Raw genomic sequence first — 21,952 nt, 5'->3', positions numbered from 1 at the left:
CATTTTTTTACTCTTTTCTACAAGTGGAGAGGGGCCTATAGAGACAGATACCAAACTGCCTTTGTCCATTTCTATTTTATTGTTCATTCCATGCAGGCCGCTTTTTTTCTATTTATCTACAAGTGGAGGGGGGTGGTGGCATAGACAGCCAATAAGATTCCTTGGCCCATTTATTTTTAATATTGTTCAGTCTATGCAGGCTGCTTTTTTTCTATTTAACTACAAGTGGAGGGGGGAAGGGGGGTCATAGACAGCCACCAAACTACCTTGGTCCATTTATTTAAGTGGAGGGGAGGGGGCTATAGAGACTGACATCAAACTGCCTTTGGCCATTTCTACTTAACGTACAGTCAATGCAGGCTGCTTTTTTCCTAATTAACTACATGTGGAGGATGTAATATACACCCAAAGATGATGGCTACATTGCAAATAGGCAAAGATGGAGGAGGAAGACAACCAGGTTTGTCTGTATAACTTGCAGGCAAGTGTTAGAATTAAGGACGGCCTACCAGGGATTAAACTGTTTTTTTCATAATTTATTAGCTTTAGAATTACCTCACTTATCCAAGAAACTGGTGGAGCACTAATTTAGGTTATTTTAGACCAAAAAAATTGTATTTTTTTCAAATATAGCAAAACAAAACCAAACAAAACCAAAACACGCAAGGGCAGTTTTGCCAAAACCAAAAAAAAGAAGATAATCCAGATCCAAACCCAAAAAACAAAACACGGGGATCAGTGACCATCTCTAGATTTTACCAACAACTGAAAGTCCCAATCAGCATGCCGATTCATGTGTACACACTAATCCTAATTTGTCACTACAATCGGCTGAAAAGATTGTGACTCTGCACACTCCATAGAGATCTGTCTACACTGCTTGTCGTAAGTCCATACACACTGCAGAAATGGAACAACATTGTTCCATCGTTTATAGAGATGTTTAGTCCGGTTTAATAATCGAACCAGCTGATACAATGTGCTGTGGAGCGATAATCATTCATCATTTCAGTGTACACACTATTGCAATATCGGGCCGAACTGTTGTTTATCGTGTGATTGGCCCGTTAATGAAAAACCTGTAGTGTGTACCAAGCCTTAACCTCAAGTGGCTGAGATGCTGGCAGACTAAAGCACACCCTCTTATGTATGTAAATAATTTATGTTGACTGAAAAAAATTAGAAATAGAAAATTACTTGCAAAAAAATGTAATCATTGAAAAAGAGCACCAGGAGTAGCCATTTTGCTGTAACAAAGACGTATCTTCTATAATTGGTGACTAAAAAGAATAACTGCATGGGAAGTTGCACAAAGTACTTAAAATGGTTGTACACCGCCTTATGGTAAATTCTGATAACCAATTTTGACAATTAGTGTGACAGGATCACTCGCAATCACATCTTCCGCATATGGAATTAAATGTAACATTTCTTTTAAACTGGCCATCAGAGCAAGCAGTTGGCAACTATCACAAATCAGTGTACATAACAGCTTTGCAATTGAAATCATGGTAAAAACAAGATTTATTTATTTATTTATTTATTTAGGATATTTGTCGGATCTGCTTAATTTACACAGGAACTAATTTATTAGTTGTTTGCTGGAACTAGATGTTTCAGAGAAAGTCCTGTCTTGAAAATGAAATAATTGCAAAGCAGAATAGTTACCAACCCCCCCCCCCCCCTCCCCCATAGGAAACATGAAAATGAAAGAATTGGTTAAAGTGTTTCAGTAAAGAATTCATGAAACTACATCACAATAGAGAGCAAAGGTTTTCATAACTGATGCAATACTTCCCCTTTGGCAATAGTGGATGAGAGATCTATCTGGATTCTAAATAAGAAACACCAGAAATCCACTGAGACTGAATTATTTGTAATTATTAATATAGCAGGGATTGAGTTTTCCACGTATTCACCTCAGTTATATTAGAAGTACTCCAATACTCCAGAATGATTGATTTTTCTACATTTAATAAATGCATTTTCTGGTGTACGACTTAAATGGATTTTTTTTTTTTTTCAAATCTATATTTAATAAATAAAAGTATAAATGTTAACTTTGTTCTACATGGTTCAGCTAGATATATAGGGAATAGCTAGCTGTAGATTGAAGAGAAAGAGAAAAGATCATATTTTAAGTGTTAGAAGAAGTAGCTTGTGGCAAAGAGTTGGAAATAGATAATTATTACATATAAGATTTTACTGTATTGAGTCTTTAATTTTAATTTCTCTTACATGCTCCTATGGCCTTCTTTCAGCCTAATGGGCACAGGGCTATATTTAGACAATATGTTGTTGTGAGTGAATATGTCCTATTAGCATTTGTGTACCTCGCACGCTTATGTCTCCCACTCCAACATCCTCTGCTCCAATATTAGACTGAATAATAGTTTATTATACTAGTGACATAAAGAATATATACAGTATCACAAAAAGAATTAGTTCAACAGTTGTGCAAAACTATCAATTCTAAAATACTAAATATTAATTACCCTAATTATTAATTACCCTTCAACATATCTTCTTGTGGATATATTCTTCTTCTTACATATTCCAAAACATGTAACCTCCTTCCTGCAAAAATATTACCACCTATTTTAAACACATGGGGCCTGGCTCATTAAGGAAAGTAAAACAAAAAATAAGTAACTTTGAACCTTGGCAAAACCATGTTACAATACAAGGGGTGCAAAATAATTTATTATTTTGCACATAAGGAAAATACTGCTGTTTTATCATGTAGGATGCAAATACTTGATAGCTTTATTTCTACACTGATGTTAAAATTTTATCTAGGACATGCTTTACCTCAATTATAAATCTGTTCTCACATTTTACATTTACCTCCCCCGCTAATGTCACATCGTTTTGCAGTTTCCAAGTTACTATTTTTTTTTATTTCCTTTCCTTTCCTTTCCTTAATGAATCAGGCCCATGTTGTTTACCCACAGCCATCAACATAGCTAAAAATAAATAAACAATTTCTAAGGACTTGAGCTGGCAAAACTGTAACTGTTGTTTGAGTTTTAAACAATACACTTTTTTGTGTTAGAATTTTAATTTAAATATTATCTTAATGTAAGCATTATTATTAGAGATACTTGGATTCGGTTTTTGGAAAACTGAGCCCACCCGAACATTGCTGATCCAAGAACCAGACCGAGACAGCCCTCGGATATGAAAATGAGGCATAACGTCATTGTAGCGTCATCGGATCTCGCAAGTTTTAGATTCAATAAGTACTGGCCTCCATGGTGATCCGGCCCCATTTCACAGAGGGACACAGAAGGGGTAGCAGGGTTCTTGGCAGTCTCCAGTGCAGTTGGGCAGCATCATTAAAGAAAGTTAAAGAGAAGGGTTGTCAGTGTTCTTCAGAGTCTCCAGTGACATTCTACAGAGATATAGCTCACACAGAAACAGGAGAGGTGGCAGTGTTCAGTGCTGAAACAGAAATTCAAATAATGGGGCTGTCAGCAGGGCCATCTTTTCCATTGGGCACGATTGGCAGGTGCCCGGGGGCCCTACGGGCAAGGGGGCCCCATAGGTAGGGCTCTTAATTAGAATAAATAATCCTGCAAAAGAAAAAACGTTCAAGGGTCACTGAGCAAGTACATCTATCTATCTCTAGCTCTATTTATATATATTTATATACATCTATCTATCTATCTATCTATCTATATATATATATATATATATATATATATATATATATATATATAGGGGCCCCGGTGCACTGCTTTGCCCGGGAGCCCATAATGTTGTTAAGATGGCCCTGGCTGTCGGTGTTCTTAAAAGTCTCCAGTCACATTCTACTGTGCCATAGCTCACCCAGAAACAGGAGAGGTGACAGTGCTCGGTGCTGAAACAGAAATTGAAATAATAATAGAGCTGGCAATGTTCTTAAAAGGAGTTGGGTACGGGTTGTCGGTGTTGAATATTCCGACACCGAGGATTCCTCCAATTAAAATCTGAATCTGTAAAAAAACTATTTAAAGAGAAGCAGACTTAGCTGCATCTCGACGCTGGAGATGTGCAATGGGTGAAGGGTGGTGACCGAAAGTGACTCCAACTACTGAGGTGTCCGTCAGGAGACTTTAACCTCAGTGCGACTTCTATCCCTTTTAATTTAAAGCGCCCATGTCAGACCCCACAGGTTAAGTGTTTAAACACTTAACCAAACATTGCCGCTTTAAATTAAAAGGGATAGAAGTCGTACTGACGTTAAAGTCTCCTGACGGACACCTCAGTAGTCCTAGTCACTTGCGGTCAGTATCCTGCATCCATCGGACATCTCCAACATCGAGATGCAGCTAAGTCTGCTTCTCTTTAAATAGTTTTTTTACAGATTCGGATTTTAATTGAAGGAGTCCTCGGTGTCGCTATGGTGGTAATCGTAAACGATACGATTACCACTGCTTAAAAGTCTCCAGTCATATTCTACTAGGCCAAATCGCACCCAGAAACAGGGGAGGTAACAGTGTTCAATACTGAAACAGAAATTCAGGTAATAGGGCTAGCAGTGTTTTTAAATGTCTCCAATCACATTATACAGTGTAATCAAAATGGTTTCACATCAGTTCACAGAAGACCAGGAGCACCAAGCAACTGCTGATTTTTTTATTTAGAAAAACTTGCAACAAAAGACATATCTCAACAATCTTACAATAACGAAACCCCTCCCATATCCCAATAAAAAAGTCCATGCTCATAATAAATAAAGTCTATAAAAATAGAAAAGTCCATATGCCTTCATTGCTAATGTAAACTGGTTATATGCACCATAATAAATCACAACTTTAATGTTAAAGCAAACTTTAACTGTACCAAAACTAAAAACAAGCAAAGTGGAACTAAATTGGATGACTAGACATATGCAAGCACTTACCAATCAAAATCTACTGGGAGGTAAAGAAATAGAAAGCAAACAGATGGAGAGGCCCCAGATTTCCGCCACTCACTAAGAGGGTTTCAAGCCACGCCAAAGCCTGGCCCAGCTCGCAGCATCCATCCATTGCCTCTCCATATGCCTTATCTTCTAAACCTCATGAAGAATATCTCCTACCACCTCTTTGCAAGGGAGGACTTTCTTGCGGATTGTCACTAAATAACGTGCATTCCACGTGTAAAACCTAACCACTAATGTAACTAAAAAAAGATTGACCAAATCAAAAGCCCTAAACCTCTTGAGCAACCGGTAAACCCACTCAGGGTAACTAAGCCCCGAAAGACTAGGGGTGCCCAAGACACACGAGACCTCATCATAAACCTCTATGTTAAAAGGACACCTCAACAAGAAATGATCCATTGTCTCCTCCTTCCCTGGACACTCCTCCCGTGGGCAGCCACGATCATCAGCATTCCTTACCTTGAGGTTTCCTCTAACATAGAGTCTCCCATGGAAGGAGAGCCAGGCAATGTCCCTGAGCTTCAGTGGTATCCTCTGATCAGAGATCAGAAGTGAGACGGCAAGACTCTCCTCTCCAACTCCCTTCTAGAGGAGCTGTTGACCTCTCCCACCTCTTGTTGCCATTTCCTTGTCACCCTCAAACCCAGTTTCACGTAGGCCGGGAGGTAACCATGTGGAACTCGAAAGCACTTTACCGCTCCTCACTCTACCCAGGAAGTGAGGAATGGATGCACCCAGGCACGAAAGCCCCCTACCCATCGAGGGGGAGTCTCCAAGATGAGACTGTGCAGATGTAATTTAAGAAAGGTGAGCATAAAGAAGACCACTGGGTTTACCATACCCAGGCCCCCCTCCCCCTCGATCTGTAGGTCATGCTACGCTTAACAAGGTTCAGCCTGTTCCCCCAAAGCATCTGGAAGAACACTGTATACAACCTGGCCCATAAAGATTCTGGCAAAAGGCATACATAGCTGACATACAAAAAGACTGGATTCAGGTAAGTCTTGTTCAAGTCCACCCTTTCCCTAAGAGACCACTTTAGCGGAAGCTGCTCCCAGCCTAATCTCCCAATTTCGTTTGGCATAATCACCAGGGCCAAATCGGATACCAAGAATTTTAATCTCCTCGCTCGCCTGGGGAAGGCTGTACGGAAGTTCAAAATGCCGACCCTCCTTCCCCATCCAGAAAGCTTCACACTTATCCTGATTGATTCTGGACCCTCAGGCCTCAGAATATGTATAGATATCAACTGTCACGTCTTTCACTTCATTCACATCAGAAATTACGATCTTGACATCATCTGCATAAGCCACCAATTTCAACGGCTTCCCCGGGCTCAGTTGCACCCCTCTCACTGTGTCGCATTCCACCCTCCTGATGAAGGGATCGATTGCAAACAAGTACAAGAGGGGGCTCAGGGGACATCCCTGTCAAACTCCCGAACTCACCAAGAAAGTAGGACCTACCCAACCATTCACAAGCGGAAAGATCTCAGCTTGCCTGTAGATCACTCTAATCCAATTGACCACCCGCTCTGGGAGCCCATACCTGTCAAGTAGACACCAGAGGTACTCATGATTGACCCGATCAAAAGCCTTCGGCTGGTCCAGTTTTAACAAATACTTTCCCCACTTCTCAGCACGACACTGCTCAATGGCCTCCCGGACATCAAGGACAGCACTAAAGGTGCTATGACCCTTCACGGTGCAATGCTGAGAAGGAGAAAGTACCAGGTTTGTAATCTGAATCAACCTGTTAAACAGCACTTTTGCCAGAATCTTGCAATTCACATTAAGAAGGGCGATGGGGCGCCAGTTCTCAATCTTGAATTGGTCCGATCCCTTGGACAATACTATAAGGACAGATGTCCTCATGGAAGGAGGGAGTAAACCCTCATCCAGGCACTTATTAAACACTTCCATAAGGCGAGGGGCCAAGATGTCGACAAAGTTCTTATAAAACTCGGATGTCAGGCCATCCGGTCTTTGGGACTTATTCATAGACAGATTGTCTATGGCAGCCTTGACCTTATCTACTGTTATATCACCATGCAGGGTGTCAAGCGCAGCATGCAGGTTATTCACACTAGGAGTTTCCTTCAGAAATTGCTCCATCTTCCCTCTGTCAAGTGATTTCTCAGAGAGGAAGCCAGAGTAGAAAGAGCCAATGATGCCAACAATGCCCTCCCGAGACTCTTGAAAGACACCCCGCTCATCACACAGCACACTCACCTCCTTAGCATTGATTGAGTTCCTACAGCTCTGGTAGGGGTCTGGCGAGTGGTATTGACCATAATCCCTCTCCAGAGCTAAGGAAGCGTGCCGATCATATTCACCTTCCTTCAACCGAGCCTTCACCCGGGAGATCTCCCCACCGTCTCCCTCTTCAGAGACCAGGACAGCAAGTTTCCGCCTCAAATCTGAGTAGGTATTAATTTTTACCAAATTTCTGTGCCTTACGAGATGGTGGAAAAAGCTCACAGTTCGCTTCTTGCAAACCTCCCACCACTCTGACCTACTCCAACCTGCCTCCAAAAGTGATTCCTGGGTTTCAAAGAAGTCCCTAAAGGACTGTCTAATCTCATCCTCCTTTAGGAGCTCAGGGTTCAGGCGCCACAGGCTCCTGCCTTTCTGAGGGGTTTCTGAGGTATTCAAGCTGACACACAAACAATCGTGATTGGAGAACTCCACAGGCCTCAGCCCTCCTTAACAAAAAACCTGTCTATCCTAGACCTACCCCTACCTCTAAAAAAGGTGAAACACGTGAGGTCTGGGGAATGGCGAACGTGCACATCCACCAGACCTGCCTGTCTAACCATGCTAGCTAGAAAAAGGGAATCGTAGCCCAGCATAGAATTGGATCCTCCCCTGTCTTTGGGCCTAATAATGGTTTTGAAATCACCTCCAAAAACTACCTGCCGGTGTGTGAAGAGATACAACTTGATCTCCCCGAAGAGGCACTTCCTGTCCCACTTATTCTGGGGACCATAAATATTAATTAACCTCAGGTTGTGTCCCCTCAGGTTGACATCCAGGATCATAGATGTACCTACTTGTAGTTCTATAACTCGCTGGAGAGTTATCATGCTGGTAAAAAGGACCGCCAAACCACCGTATGGCTCTGCCGCAAGAGACCAGAATGAGGGGTCCCGCCTCCACTCACTCTTGGCTTTGTGGAGGTGCAACAGTCCACCTACCCTAGTCTCTTGCAAAAATAAAAAATCAACCTCAAGCGTGTCGAAAAAACTATAGGCCATGTAGCTAACTCGTTCGGACATTATAGATGCCACATTATTGGTGGCAAATCTAATAGGCTGGGGAGCCATCATGCTATAGAAGTAGGCACACTTAGTTCCACATCACTTATTTTGGCTGTGTCCCACAGAGGAGACCAACTCTTTCCTCGACTCCTTTGAAGGAGGCATTGAAACCTGAGTCCTCCCTCCAACACTCTTTTTGGAAATGTCAACCAAACCTGGCCCACCATCACAGTGTTCCTTATCAGGGGGGATGGATTTAGCTATGAGTACCTCTTCAGCAGAGCCCTTAAGGGGCTTAGGAACAGCAATTGTACCCAAAGAAATGCCAGAACGAGTACTAACCTCTGGATTCTCTACATGGGTGGGTACTTCCCCTGGCATTATAGTGTTAAGGGTCAAGGGAACTAGAGCAACTCCAAGAACAGGATCCATCCTTGATGTCAAAGGGACCACTGAGTAATATGGCTGCCTCTTCCCCCTACCCTTCCACTTGCCTCCTCCTACCACTAACCCAACCCCTACACCAACAGGGAGTTCCTCCACCTGTGACTGAGGGGGGTTCCTAGGTAACTTCTTCACCTTCTTCCTCTGACACTTAGGCCTAAGTTTCAATTCACCTTCTATGTCCCTACACACTTCTCCCTCTTCCTCCACTTCATTGGAAATAACATGAAACTGATTTACAACCACAATGTCCCCTGATTTGCTGGACACCTGCTTCCTCCTTTTATTTTTGCCCACTAGGGTCCATTCCTCTTTCTCCATCTCCATTTCGGGCTCTGAGACTTGATCGGGAGCAGCATGTGCCTTATACCGAGATCTGCCTCGCACAGCCTCCTCCCTTACACGCTCCAGAGTACTCTCCATGCTTTGTTGCAAGACTATTCCCTCTTCAACCACAGATCTCACTACTGACGGGGTCACAGTGGGAACTACAACTGAATAAACTTTATTATGCTCTGCCAGTAGGCATCTACTATATGGGTGGCCATCTTCACCACAAAGGTTACACTTAACTGCAATACAATCCCTTGCGGTGTGCCATAGCCCCTGACACAGAGAACACTTCAATTCCGTAAATTTATTGCTAAGGTGCCGAAAAAGACCCACACCGGTGGCATAAACGAGGCTGCCCGGGGTAAGTACACTGGATCCTATCCCGACCTATGTAGGCTGCAGATGGAAGATGCAGAGTACGCCTCTCACTCTGTCGCAGCCATACAGTCGTGGACCAGGCCCCACCCCAGACACGGTGTTCTGGACACGGCACCTTACTTAAGGGTGAAAGTAGGTCTGCGTAACGTTTAACCCAAAAGGACAGATCTGCCACTGACAAAGACTCGTTACGGACTACTATTGTAATCCTAACCTGCTCTTGTCTAGTAACTGCGTAGGCCCTATATCTTAACCAGGGACTCTGCCCTTTAACAGAACTCCATATATTCCAGAATGCCTGAAGACCCTCATAGGTGGAAAAACTAATGTCATACTCTGGGGAGCCTACAGGGTATATGTTTCGACATTTTGGTGGCACTCCTCCAAACACAGGCTGTGGAGTCATCACTCGCTTCCCTGTTAATACCCCAGCATATGACACAAGGGCTGGCCTACCCACAGCACCTGAAGTCCCACGTTGAGGCTCTAAAGAAGTAATTGGAGGATCAGGGATCTCCCCACCCCCACTCCTAGGCATAGCAGCAGCCAGAGACATAGCAGGAGCCAAAACAGATTCAGCCGCACTAATTGCAATATCTTTTACGCACTGAGCTCCACTGGGTAATTTTTCAATACTAACAGGCCCAAAGACTGATTGCACAGACACAGTAGCAGCACTAGGTGAATTAGCAAATGCAGGTATCTCACCACTTATCTCAGTGTCCAAAGCACTTGGTGCCTCAGTCTCTGAACTCAGTTTATTTACAACTGTGGTAATGCTGGCTGCTGCAGACAGTAGTTCTCCAAGAGACTCACTCATTGCAAGATCAACCTGAGCCTCCTCCTGCTGCACAACACAGTTGGCTGCTGACACAGATATGACAGAGTCCACTACAGACTGCGCCATACTTCTGGTCACACCAAAACCGCCATCTTGGGTTTTTACCACTGGACCACCAGGGAGAGGAGTGACTCCTGACTGAGGTACAACAGGGCCAACTAAAGACCCTTTAGTGCTCCCAGCAACTGCTGACAAACCACCATCTTGGACTTCAGGGGACTCTTTTACTTTAGACACTGTAAGGCCCACTGCAGACCCTACTGCACTCACAACCACACTCTGCGATGTCACATTTTCTTCCAATGCACTTATGTTTGAATAAAGGCATTTTCTCCTTCTATATTTTCCATCTCTGCTACAGGGATATTAGCAGGCAGAGGGACTGAGGCAGATTGTGAGGTTGTATTTACAGAGACAGGATCCACACATTTTACAGCTTCACATGCAGGACCCACAGTCAGCTGTATCATACCTCGGGACAGATCAGTAGTAAAAGAATCAACAGATGTTAATAGCTGACTACTCTCCCTCGGATTGCTGGCATGTTGCTGATAATATGCCATTCTCTTATGCAACTCCTCCAGGTGAGATTCTTTATACTTTAGGTTATCCACCAGTTCATCAATAGCCCTCTGCATTTCCACTCTGTCACTGGTAAACAACTTATTTTTCTTAAGCTTCCATTTAGCTATTCTTTGTTGCAAACTAGCAACTGAGGTCTTTGCCCTTTGCACTTCTTTCTGCAGATCCTCTACTTCCGCACTGACCAGGCATCCCCCAAGGCTTAAGCCTCCTGACCAACCTGACTGGATGAAACAGGCACTTCCACCCCAGGATCCAGCCCAACCCCTGAATCACTTTCTCCCTCTAATGTGGTAAGTTGAAAACAGGTGGTTACCTTTGCTGCAGGTTTCTTTTCTTCCACAGGCTGCACTGAGCCAGGAGCTTTAACGTCAGCTTTATCCTGATCACGGTCTGTTGTTTTGTCACCCGGTGATGTTGAAGCCAGGACCTTTCCTGCTTTTTTACCGGCAGTAGCACCACTCATCCTGGGAAGCTGATTATCAAGGATCCTGATCCAGCCTAGGCCCAGACCAGGCCCGGTAGGCAGGGGACTCTCCTGGAAGGCTGCCCCAGGAGGCTCCATCAAGGCTGGGTTAGGCAAAAAACTCTACCCTGCAAACTTCTGGAAGTCAGAGCTGAAACAAACACCTCCTCTCTTCACAGCTGCTGGCACCAGTCCTGATGATTGGAATCCCTCTACATCAGCTGCTAAAAACTATGTTAAAGTGCATAGTGTTTTTAAGTCAGAGAAACAAAAATGTAAAAAACACCTTTTACCTTGGTAAAGAAAAAACACCTGTATTCAAGGCAAAGTTAACTGCAGAAAAACATAAAATTGCCAACATGCCATTCTACACATGCAGTTGCAAGGAAAGAATCAGGCCTTCGCCTTTCTCTATGAGTGCTAGTTCTGCAACTGTCACTGAGACATCTTCTTGTAAGGTCAATCATGACAATGCAAAACCTTGTCATTCTGACTCAAAAAATGGTGCCCAAATACTTTTATGTGTAAAAGCTGAGCTGGAAGAAAGCAGCAAGGCATTAGAAGAAATTTTATGTTCAGATTCAGAAATGACACAAATCCATGAGGAGAGTCTATTCATGAGTACTATGTGTAAGCCTGACCTTTCTGATACTGTACTCATAAAGAAGCCTCCTTTCAGCATTTCTGCAGATGTGTGGATGAACAGCCCAAGTGTAGCTGGTGATTCACAAATTGCAGATGCCACTTTGAAATTGCAACAGGATGAGGGGGATATATGTGTAGCTGAAAAAGGCGATAATGAGAATGTTTATGAGGATGATGTTGTTTGTGTAAGTCCTGCACCAGTGGAAGCAGTTCTTGCATGTGATAAGAAGAAGGCCATTGTCATGTCTGGGCATAAGATTAAAAAATCCACCTCTTACGTGTGGAATTATTTTTACCCAAATCCTGACAACAGTTGTCTAGCCATTTTTAGTGTTTTTAAAGCCACAGACAGTAGAAGAAGGGCCCTTAACCATCTAGGAACCTCATCCATGCTATGCCATTTGAAGCGAGTTCATGGCAAGCTGTTGGGAAAATCTGAAATTCATAAAAAAAATTAACAACAAGCAGTCCAGCATCAGCTAGGTCTCTTCTCTCAGCTAGATCCCGTCAACTGCAATTTACACCCACAATACCTTCCTCATCGATATCCTCAGTAGCGATCGGAGTTAGCCCTGCATCCAAGTTTCTAAGGCTAGATGACTCCTCCCCTATCCTAGATTCCTCAGAAGAATTCTTCAGCATTAGTCCCACTGTTGCTGGTGCTCCTGGGGGTGGAACTTCATCCCAGAAATAGACCAAGAAGAAGACTACTAGTAGTTTACAACAATAGACTGTTAAACAATCATTTACAAGAGGAAGCAAGTATGAAAGCTGTCACCCAGTTGCAAAGCGGATCACAGACACCATGGTGACTATTCTAGTATTACAGCTGCACACAATATCCACCATTAATGCTGCTGGTTTTAGACAGTTAATTGAGGTCTTGTGTCACCGTTACCAAATTACATCACAACACCATTTTACTAGAAAAGCTATTTCTCACCTGTACAAGAAGGTTCGTAAAAATGTAATTATTGGGCTACAAAATGCCATTCTACTCATTGAACACTTTACCACAGATATGTGGACAAGCGGAACCGGGCAAACTAAAGATGATATGACTGTGACAGCTCACTGGTTTGGGGATTCACCTTCACCATCAGGAACAGCAGCTGCATGTACCCAACAGCGACAGATTTTTTCGAGGCAGGCTACTTGGCTTATCTCACTTAGACTCTCCTCAGGATATGTCATTTCTAATAACGCCCCCAATATTGTAAGAGCATTACAGCTGGGTGGAATGAGTTTGCTAACCGCAGTGAACCAAAAGATCCCTGGGATAGTGCCCAGTAGATCATGCTGGGAAAGAGGAGATGGAGAGGCCCAAGGCTTCTGGTCCTACCCTAAGCCCAAACCCCAGGAAGCAAACCCGTGGGGGAGATTTGGAGGAGAGTCCCCAGGCATCAGGGCCTAGCTTGGGCTCAGCTCTCCCTGAGCTAAATTTGAGAACAGCTTGGCTGGGGATGGGAAGCAAAACATGTGTATTCGGACATTGTCTAGAGGTGGCTCAGAGCTCTGTTCCAGTTTCATGTGGAAATAACCCAGTACACCTGATTTCAACAATTGTCCTGGAAAGGCTCCTGGAGTTAAGGAAACTTTGGATAACATGTCAACATCGGCTGAGGTGGTAGTGCATGCAAACTCACAGCAGAAAAGTCAGTTTATGTGTATTCAGTGTGAAGATATGGAAGGTAAAGTGCAAGTTAACTGTGTGCATGAAGAGTGTGAATTAACAGATCCAATGCCTGCTACTGTGTCTGCTACTGCTACAGTGCCTGCCACTACTATAGCTGTAATGTCTGCAGCTGCTACCACTACAGTGTCTGCTATTAATATAGTGCCTGCTACTAATGCAACTGCGGTGTCTGCTACTACTACAGCACTAATGGCTGCTGCTGCTACCACTACAGTGTCTGCTACTAATATAGTGACTGTTTCTGATACATCTGCGGTGCCTTCTACTGCTACAGGTGTGATGTCTGCTGCTCCTGCAGCTACAGTGCCTGTGTGTGAAGACACTTCTGTTCCTGCTGGAGAGGAGAGGTTAATGCTGCGAGTGTGGAACAGCACGATTCAGAAGCGAGTGAACTTGAATAATCCGCAGTGAATAAGTGCATACAGGTTCTGGAGTCAGATATTTCTAAGATAAGGAAGCAAATTATGTTTAAAAAGAAAGGAAAAGAAACAATGCTTATAGCCGTGACAACGCTAGGTACACTTTGGAAATTGACCGCCTGGAGGAAGCCCTTTCCGAGAAGCAACGGCAGTTGCAAGCTCTGCTTTCCCAGTTACAAGCGTCTGCATCGGAAGAGATTATGTCAGAGAGGGAAGAAACCTCTGCATCTATGCCTATGAATGTACCTGTCTCAGGTGTGCCGGACTCAGCAGGTAACCCGCTATACGTGATCGCATCCTTGAGCTGGAAGGGGAGCCGCCAATGGGGTCGGGTGAGGCTGTGAGCACTGCAGGGAGAGGTGATGGTTTGCCGGCAGTTAATGTGACTAGACCAGAAGGAACCCCCTCTGTACCACTTCCCTCTAATGTGGTGCGCTCAGACCCTGACATCCAAAGTGTGTGCCTAGCTACTTTAATGAACTCCAATCCTGTTTAATGAACTCCAATCCTGAAGACAGGGGTGAGATTGCGATAAGGTGCGGTAGCTACTAGCCGGTGTGGTATGCGCTCGTCTCGGCTCTCGGCAGGGGTTATCCCCATGTGTGCTGGGAATACAGCCCCAGTGCCGGTGTCTGTGGCTAGCCCGTCTGTTCCTGCAGTTCCTTTGTTAGAGTGTGATGGTGCGACTAAGCAGGGTCTCAATAGAGCCGCTTTGACTGTAATTCAAGCACAGGTGATTGACTCCATATATGGCCTGTTGCAGATTTCAATTAGAACTAAGGATGCTCTGCGTGTAAATGAGGAGTCTGCAAAGAGAATGCCTGCCATTTTATCAAATGTAAATAAGGTTAATGATGTATGTCAGAATGTTCAAGCTCCAACTGTGTGTATTGATGTACTAGGTCAGCAAATGGTTAAGTCAAAACATCCTCTGATTCAGTCACTCTTAGTGCAGCTTCTGCAGATCCTGTACAGGTGCCTCCTGCCCCGATGCCAGCACCAGTACCAGGTGTAATATCTTATGCGGGAATTGTGTCTGGGGAAGCAGCACCTCAGGCTCCTCCATAGACCCCAAGAGGTTAACCACCAAGGAGGAGGAACGTGGTACAATTAAGGTACACAGGCAGTGAAGCTCCAAGTGTGACCATTGTGTTGGGTTGGTTCATGAGTCCCGCACTTGTACCAAAATCAAATGTAACCTATGTGAAGAGGAAGGCCACCCTTTTAGTAGGTTTCCTCATGCTTCCCATAATGTTGTTGATATATCTGATGCTAATATGCTTCTTCCACAACCTTGTAGCCAGAAAGAACTTGATAAATGAGAACGCCTTCCTGGCCTTGAGAAAGAAACTTGGATTCTTGATCTCTGAGCAGGGAGATGGTGGGGAGATCTCCCGGATGAAGTACCACTGCCCTGATCCTTACCAGAGCTGTAGGAAGTCGGTCGATACTAACGAGGTGAGGGGCTTGCGCAATGCTGGGTGAGTTCTTAGGAAGGATAAGGAAGGCATTCTTGGTGTCGTGCGGTCCTTTTACTCTGCTCTTTTGTCTGAGAAGCCACTTATTTGAGAGGATGGATCGGTTTCTGAGGAAGACACCTGGACTTGAAGATTCTAGTGGTTCACTTGATGCCCTGGGGGATAAGAAGTTGGCAGACGAGGTTGGAGTGGCCATAGATCGGTTGGGTACGCTTGGGACCACAAGTGATTCCGACTAGTCAGGTGTCCGTCACTAGACTTTGACGTCATTGCGACCTCTATCACTGTTAATTTAAAGCATCAATTTTAGGACCCCGCAGGTTAAGTGTTTAAATACTTAACCCGACATTGCTGCTTTAAATTAAAACTGATAGAGGTCGCAATGACGTCAAAGTCTAATGATGAACACCTGACTAGTCGGAATCACTTGCAGTCCCAAGTGGATCGGAGATCTACAGCGTCCGTATGGAGGTAAGTTTGCTTATATTTAAATCCTTTTTTCACATATTCAGAGTTTAAGTGTAGGACTCCTCAGTGTCGGAACGATTACCACCGCCATAGACAGCTTGTCTATCAAGAAAACACCAGGACCGGATGGCTTGACCTCCGAGTTCTTTAAGACCTGTAAGGACCTTCTGACCCCCCGCCTTGTGGAGGTGTTTAATGAGAGCCTGGATAAAGGAATTCTTCCTCCCTCCATGAGGCTGTCTGCCCTTATTTTGTTATCCAAAGGGAAGGACCCATCGCATATTGAGAAATGGTGCCCCATCGCCCTTCTCAATACAGACAGAAAGATTTTCGGCGCACCCCCAAAAGCAATGGCAAAGTTTAGTGATAATTAGTATCTCTAAGCAGTACGATCGGGCATGAGACCATGATTGTGGCTTGTGAAGAATAGCGGGAGGAATTACGTTGGCAAGGTTGGGTAACCCCAGTGCTACCAATGGTAATACACTCAGCAGATTTGCTGGGGAGATAGGATATTGAGAAGTTGATATTTCTGTGTTCCCAGTCTCTGTGTTAGGTTTTTCCTCGTTGAGTACGCTGACAATCGGGTGTTACTGTTAAGTGATACTTATCGGAATGAAGTGAGTGGACGCAGCTTGAGCAATTCGTCCAGGGCCAATAAAGTCTCTACTGGTGTATGGAAACACTAGAGATGGTCAAGGAGGAACTGCCTAGAGAAGGGCCGATTGGTTCGGCGAGGTTTCTTATGTTTGAGAAATATGGTGTTTATGCAGCGGCGTACAGCGACATATGGGTTCAGATGACCAAGGATTGTGTGAGACCTTTTCCAAAGATTGGTAGTTTCAATTCAGAGGTGTTAAATAATGTTTGAGATAAAGTACGGTTGATTAAATCAACAACAACAAGAATAGAGCATGATGACTGTTTAAAGTTGTGGCAACGAGAAAGGAACACGTGGCCAGGAAGCGCGTGCACAGCGGAAGAAGGCACTGAGAAGCGTGGAGAACTGAGTGCAAATACACCCCAGCCGCCCTATGCGGTTGGGGGTGTAAGTACAGCCGTTACCAAAAATAAAAAAAATTAAACAAGCAAATTAGATCCTGTTTTAAGTCAATTTAAAGACAATGGGCCTGATTCATTAAGGATCTTGAAGGGGTGCAAACTAGATTTCTGTTTTGCACATACGTTAAATACTGAGTGTTTTTTCATGTAGCACACAAATATCAACTTTAAATTTTCAGTGTGCAAATAAGCTATCAAGCATTTGTGTGCTATATGAAAAAACAGCCAGTATTTAACTTATGTGCAAAACAGAAATCTAGTTTGCACCCCATGCATTATAACATGGTTTTGTCCAGGAGACTGAAATAAGATACTTCTTCATTTAAGATCCTTAATGAATGGGGCCCAATGTTTCTGAAGAAGACGATGAACCCACTGTAATTTCAGCCATTGTCCATGCTATTAACATACTAGAAGTACAGCGCAGACTAGGAAGGGAAGCGGACCCAACAGCTGGGGCAGCAGCTGAAATTGGTGAAAGTAGTGGAGTAAGTACTAGGAGGGAGAACATTCATTGTACTGAAACAGTAATTCCTGTGATTAATCCTGAATGTAGCGATTCGGTTGGAGTTTTTTCTGTCTGCACAATAGCAGTTCCCAATGGGAAAGCGGACAAGGATGGTGTAGTTCCAGTAAAACATGTAGCCATGCACTGTCCTTGGACAATATCGGAGCTACATTCAATTATGTCTTATTTCCCAGATCCTAGAAAAGAGTTGGCCAGATGTCAGAAATTCGTCAAAGACTTAGGAAATGCACACGAGCCAACTAATAAAGATTGGCAAGTGGTGTTGAGGGCCTGTCTTCCTACCAATAGTAACATACAAAAGTTTATTAAGGATTATATGTTGGTGGAAGACAGAACATTAACAAATGAGGACAACCAGGAAAACATTAAGAGAATAATCTCACAATTGGCCATCTATTTTCCAGTGGTAGTGAATTGGAGCAAAATTTTCACTATCAACCAAAACAAAAATGTAACAGACTATTTTGCCAGAGCTCGGTAAGCAATGCCACAGTTCACTGGGATATCTGATATAAAGGATGTTATACATCACAGGGAAGTGGCTGTTACGGTACTGATGGATGGTCTTAAAGAAATTTGAAGACCAGGGTACAAACCTCATTGCCTAATTGGAGAGGCATCGCGATAGATGCTCTTTGAGAGTCTGCCGTGGAGCATGATAAAAACATCTCCAGAAGGAAAGAAGAGCAGAGTGATAGGCCAATGATGGTGAGTATCCAGGCTTTAGAGTGACTGCACACACGACCACAAGCTGACAACACACACACAGAAAGAGTGTCACAAGCCGGACCCATAGTTAGGTGCCGGCGCTGTGACTTTCCCTTTAAGAATCATGATTCTGCTTGCTTCTGCCTCAGAGACATTACTTTCACAGGTGTTCCTGGCTACTGTGATCTGGACCTCCTCCAAACCTCATTGGTCCTGGAGCACTATATTAACCTCCCATGGTTATGGGCTCATTGCCTGTTCTTCGTGTTACTCTGGTTGCATTTGGATCTGGCTGTATACCTCTCCTTCCGTGTGTCCGTTACCTGCTCACTGGACTGAACTCCTCACTGCTGTTCACCTGCAAGCTGCAATCTCCTCACTGCTGTTCACCTGCAAGCTGCAATCTCCTCACTGCTGTTCACCTGCAAGCTGCAAACTCCTCGCTGCTGTTCACCTGCTAGCTGGAACTCCTCTCCGCTATTCATCTGCATGCTGAACGAGTATCGTGAGTTGTTGCTAAACCTGTGCCTTATCTATTGGTTCACCTTTACGTCTGGCTGGCTAAGATCGCTGCATCTCGCTGTAAGAGCTACTATCAAGTTACTTGTCACCTGTAGTTCCACGTCTGACACGGGTTATCCTTACTCTGCTGTTACCTGTTTACTGGACTGTTATTGTGAACTACTTGTTGTTCCTGTGGCTAGTACTTGGGCTCAAGTTACGTGTCTCTGTTCATTTGCTTCATACTACAGCGAACTTACCATTGCAGTTAAAACAAATACTGCTACCTGTAGTTCTACGCATGGTTCAGATACTACTCACGTCTCTGCTACTTCTAGGCAACATTCTACTGCACGTGTCAGTGTTCATCCAAGTCCATGGATGATGTTTAACGCTTGCTGTTCTACTTAATAAGAATCACAGTGTTTCCAGTACCACCTGCTATGTTCAGTCATCTTTACTCTTGTATCAGCTAAGTTTTATATACTACTCTGTTTGGACTGTAAGCTGTACCAGTGATTCACATTAATCTGCTGTGTGGTTCTCTATTGGATCCTAGTGTTCTTGTTTATCATCACTGCGTTGAACTGTATAACATTTCATCTCATGCTGTTGCCAAGAGTTACCGACTATGAAGTAGCATATGTGATTAATGTCTGCATTACTACGAATTGGCGTGTATTCATCTTTGCCAATATATATATCTAATTCCTTCCATTCCTGTTGTACCAACATTCAATATAATACGTTGCAGCACTACTACTTTCTCCTGTGTTATTTTTGATGCTTGTAAGCCGTGAACTTATCCTAACAATATTATTGTGTTCTGCCTCCACCAACCTCTATAGTAGAGGCAAGGGATCTGCAAAACATCCTCAGAGCCGTGACAAAGAGATATGGGATAGTAAAGTGTTACAACTGCTATAAAGAGGGACACATAAGGAGAAACTGTAGGGAAAAAAGATCAGAGACACCTAGAGGGGAATCAAATAGATAGGCCGAAAGGAGGAACTCAGAAGATTATGAGGATTTGCAACAAGCACCCGCACATATCATAGTGGCAAATGCTCTGTGGGAAAGTCAGAGTCAGTGCTAGGGATCAGGTCATACCTGTAGTCTATAGCCAGTTAGGTTAATTGAGAATCTGAGGTAAGAACCTACAATGACAGTTGATATAGCTGGTATGAAACAAACCTTTCTTGTAGATACAGGGGCGGCCAGGTCAGTGTTAGCTTCTCCTTTGAATCTACAGTTCACTAACAGATATGTTCCAGCTATGGGGGTAACAGGGAGAGTGTTACATTACCCTTTGACTAAACCCGCAGAAGTTACTATCGGGCCTCTGCCTCTGCACATTCATTTCTCTTGGCTGCAGCGGCTCCTACTAACTTACAGGGAAGTGACTTGTGCAAAATGGAATGTGTCATCTACTGTACCTCTGATGGTGTATTCCTAGACATACCAGGAAAGGTTGCACATGAGGTACAGGATATATTGAACACTCCGCAAAGGTTAATGTTACACTCTACCATTCTAGAATAAAGTTCATCTCAGGTAAAGGAAATGTTACTGCAAATACCGGGTTCACTATGGACCAAAGATGGACAGGACACTGGATTGATGGCAAATGTAGCTGTAATGGTTAATCTAAAAAGTGGTAGGATAGGTCCAGAAATCCCACAGTACCCATTAAAACCGGAGGTGGAATTAGGTGTGTAACCTATTATTGAGAGGCTGCTGCAACAAGGGATCTTAATTCATACATTCAGCACAGCCATTAGTCCCATTTTTTATTGAAGAAGAGTGGGGGAGGGGCTATAAGTTGTTGAGAGCCAATTCCCCCTAGTGCCCAATCCAGCTGTTATCCTGATGTAGACTCCACCGTCTGCTAGTCATTTCACTGTCATTGACCTTTGTTCTGCCTTTTTCTTGGTCTCTCTTCATCTTGACTGCCAATATCTCTTTGCATTCTCCTACAAGGGGTGCAATATACATGGTCTAGACTTCCCCAGGGGTTCATTGATAGGCCTAGTATTTTTTCTCAAGCCTTACATGACTGCTTACAATCCTTCCAACCAAGAAATGGGTCTGTTCTAATTCAATATGTGGACGATTTGTTGTTGTGCTCTTATTCGTTTATGTAATGTTTACATGATAATAAATTGTTGTTGCTTCATCTCTCGCAAACAGGGCACAAGGTTGCGAAGGACAAGTTACAGCCATGTCAGACTAAGGTTACTTGGGACACTGTCTCACCCAGGGGCTAAGACACTTCACAATGGACAGAATCCAGACAATGCAACACATGACTGCCACAGAGCCAATAGCAAATCCGTACCTTCTTGGGGATGTGTGGATACTGTAGATCCTGGATCTCTGGGTTTCTATGCTGGCATTACCATTGCAGGAGTTAGTCTCTTCCTCAAAGCCTGAGTGTGTTACACACACAAAGGAGTCAGAGCAGGCATTCTTTAATCTTAACGACTGGAGCACCTGCCTTGGGAATACCTGACTATGAAAAGCCCTTTGCGTTATACTGTACAGAAGGCTGAAACTGGGTTGGTGTGACCTGAAACCGGGTTGGTGTGACCAGAAGCTTGGCCACTAGTCCTCCATGGCATCAAAACCACTCCCAGATCTCCTCTTAATCTGTCTCCCTTTGAGTTTGGCAGACAACCTCATTTGATCATAACTCCACGGGACAATTTGAAGTGCAATAATGGAGTGACTATGCAATATCTCATAAAAAATGAGTAGACAGCTAAAACAACAATAACAGAAACTGAAAATGCTGTCACCTGGCATGCCAGAAACAAACTGTCATGATGTTGAACCTGGGGAATAAATTATGCTCCACAATTTCTTATGCTCAGGTTGTTTAACAGACCATTGGGAAGGCCCGTACCAAGTGTTGATGACCAGTACCACATCTCTGAAGGTAGCAGAAAGAGACATTTGGGTATATTCCGCTCACTGCAGGAAAGTCAGCAATCCAGAGAAGGTACAAGATAAAGCTGAGACCAACGACACAGATCTGTCACTTGTAAACCTGTTCCGGAATACCTGAAGATTGCAACTAAGACACCTGAGCCAAGGACATTGTACAAGACTATTATCTCAGCGATGGAGTGGTGGTTTTTACATTTCTTTTGTTCCCGGACTTTTCTCATTTTTACTTTTTTCAATACATCTTATTTTTGTGAACGAGGATGGATGACGGAGAAAGGGTCTAGT

Source organism: Mixophyes fleayi, chromosome 2, assembly GCF_038048845.1.
Source record: "Mixophyes fleayi isolate aMixFle1 chromosome 2, aMixFle1.hap1, whole genome shotgun sequence".
Lineage (NCBI taxonomy): Eukaryota > Metazoa > Chordata > Amphibia > Anura > Limnodynastidae > Mixophyes > Mixophyes fleayi.
The sequence above is the reverse complement of the archived record's forward strand: the minus strand, read 5'-3'. Positions refer to the sequence as shown.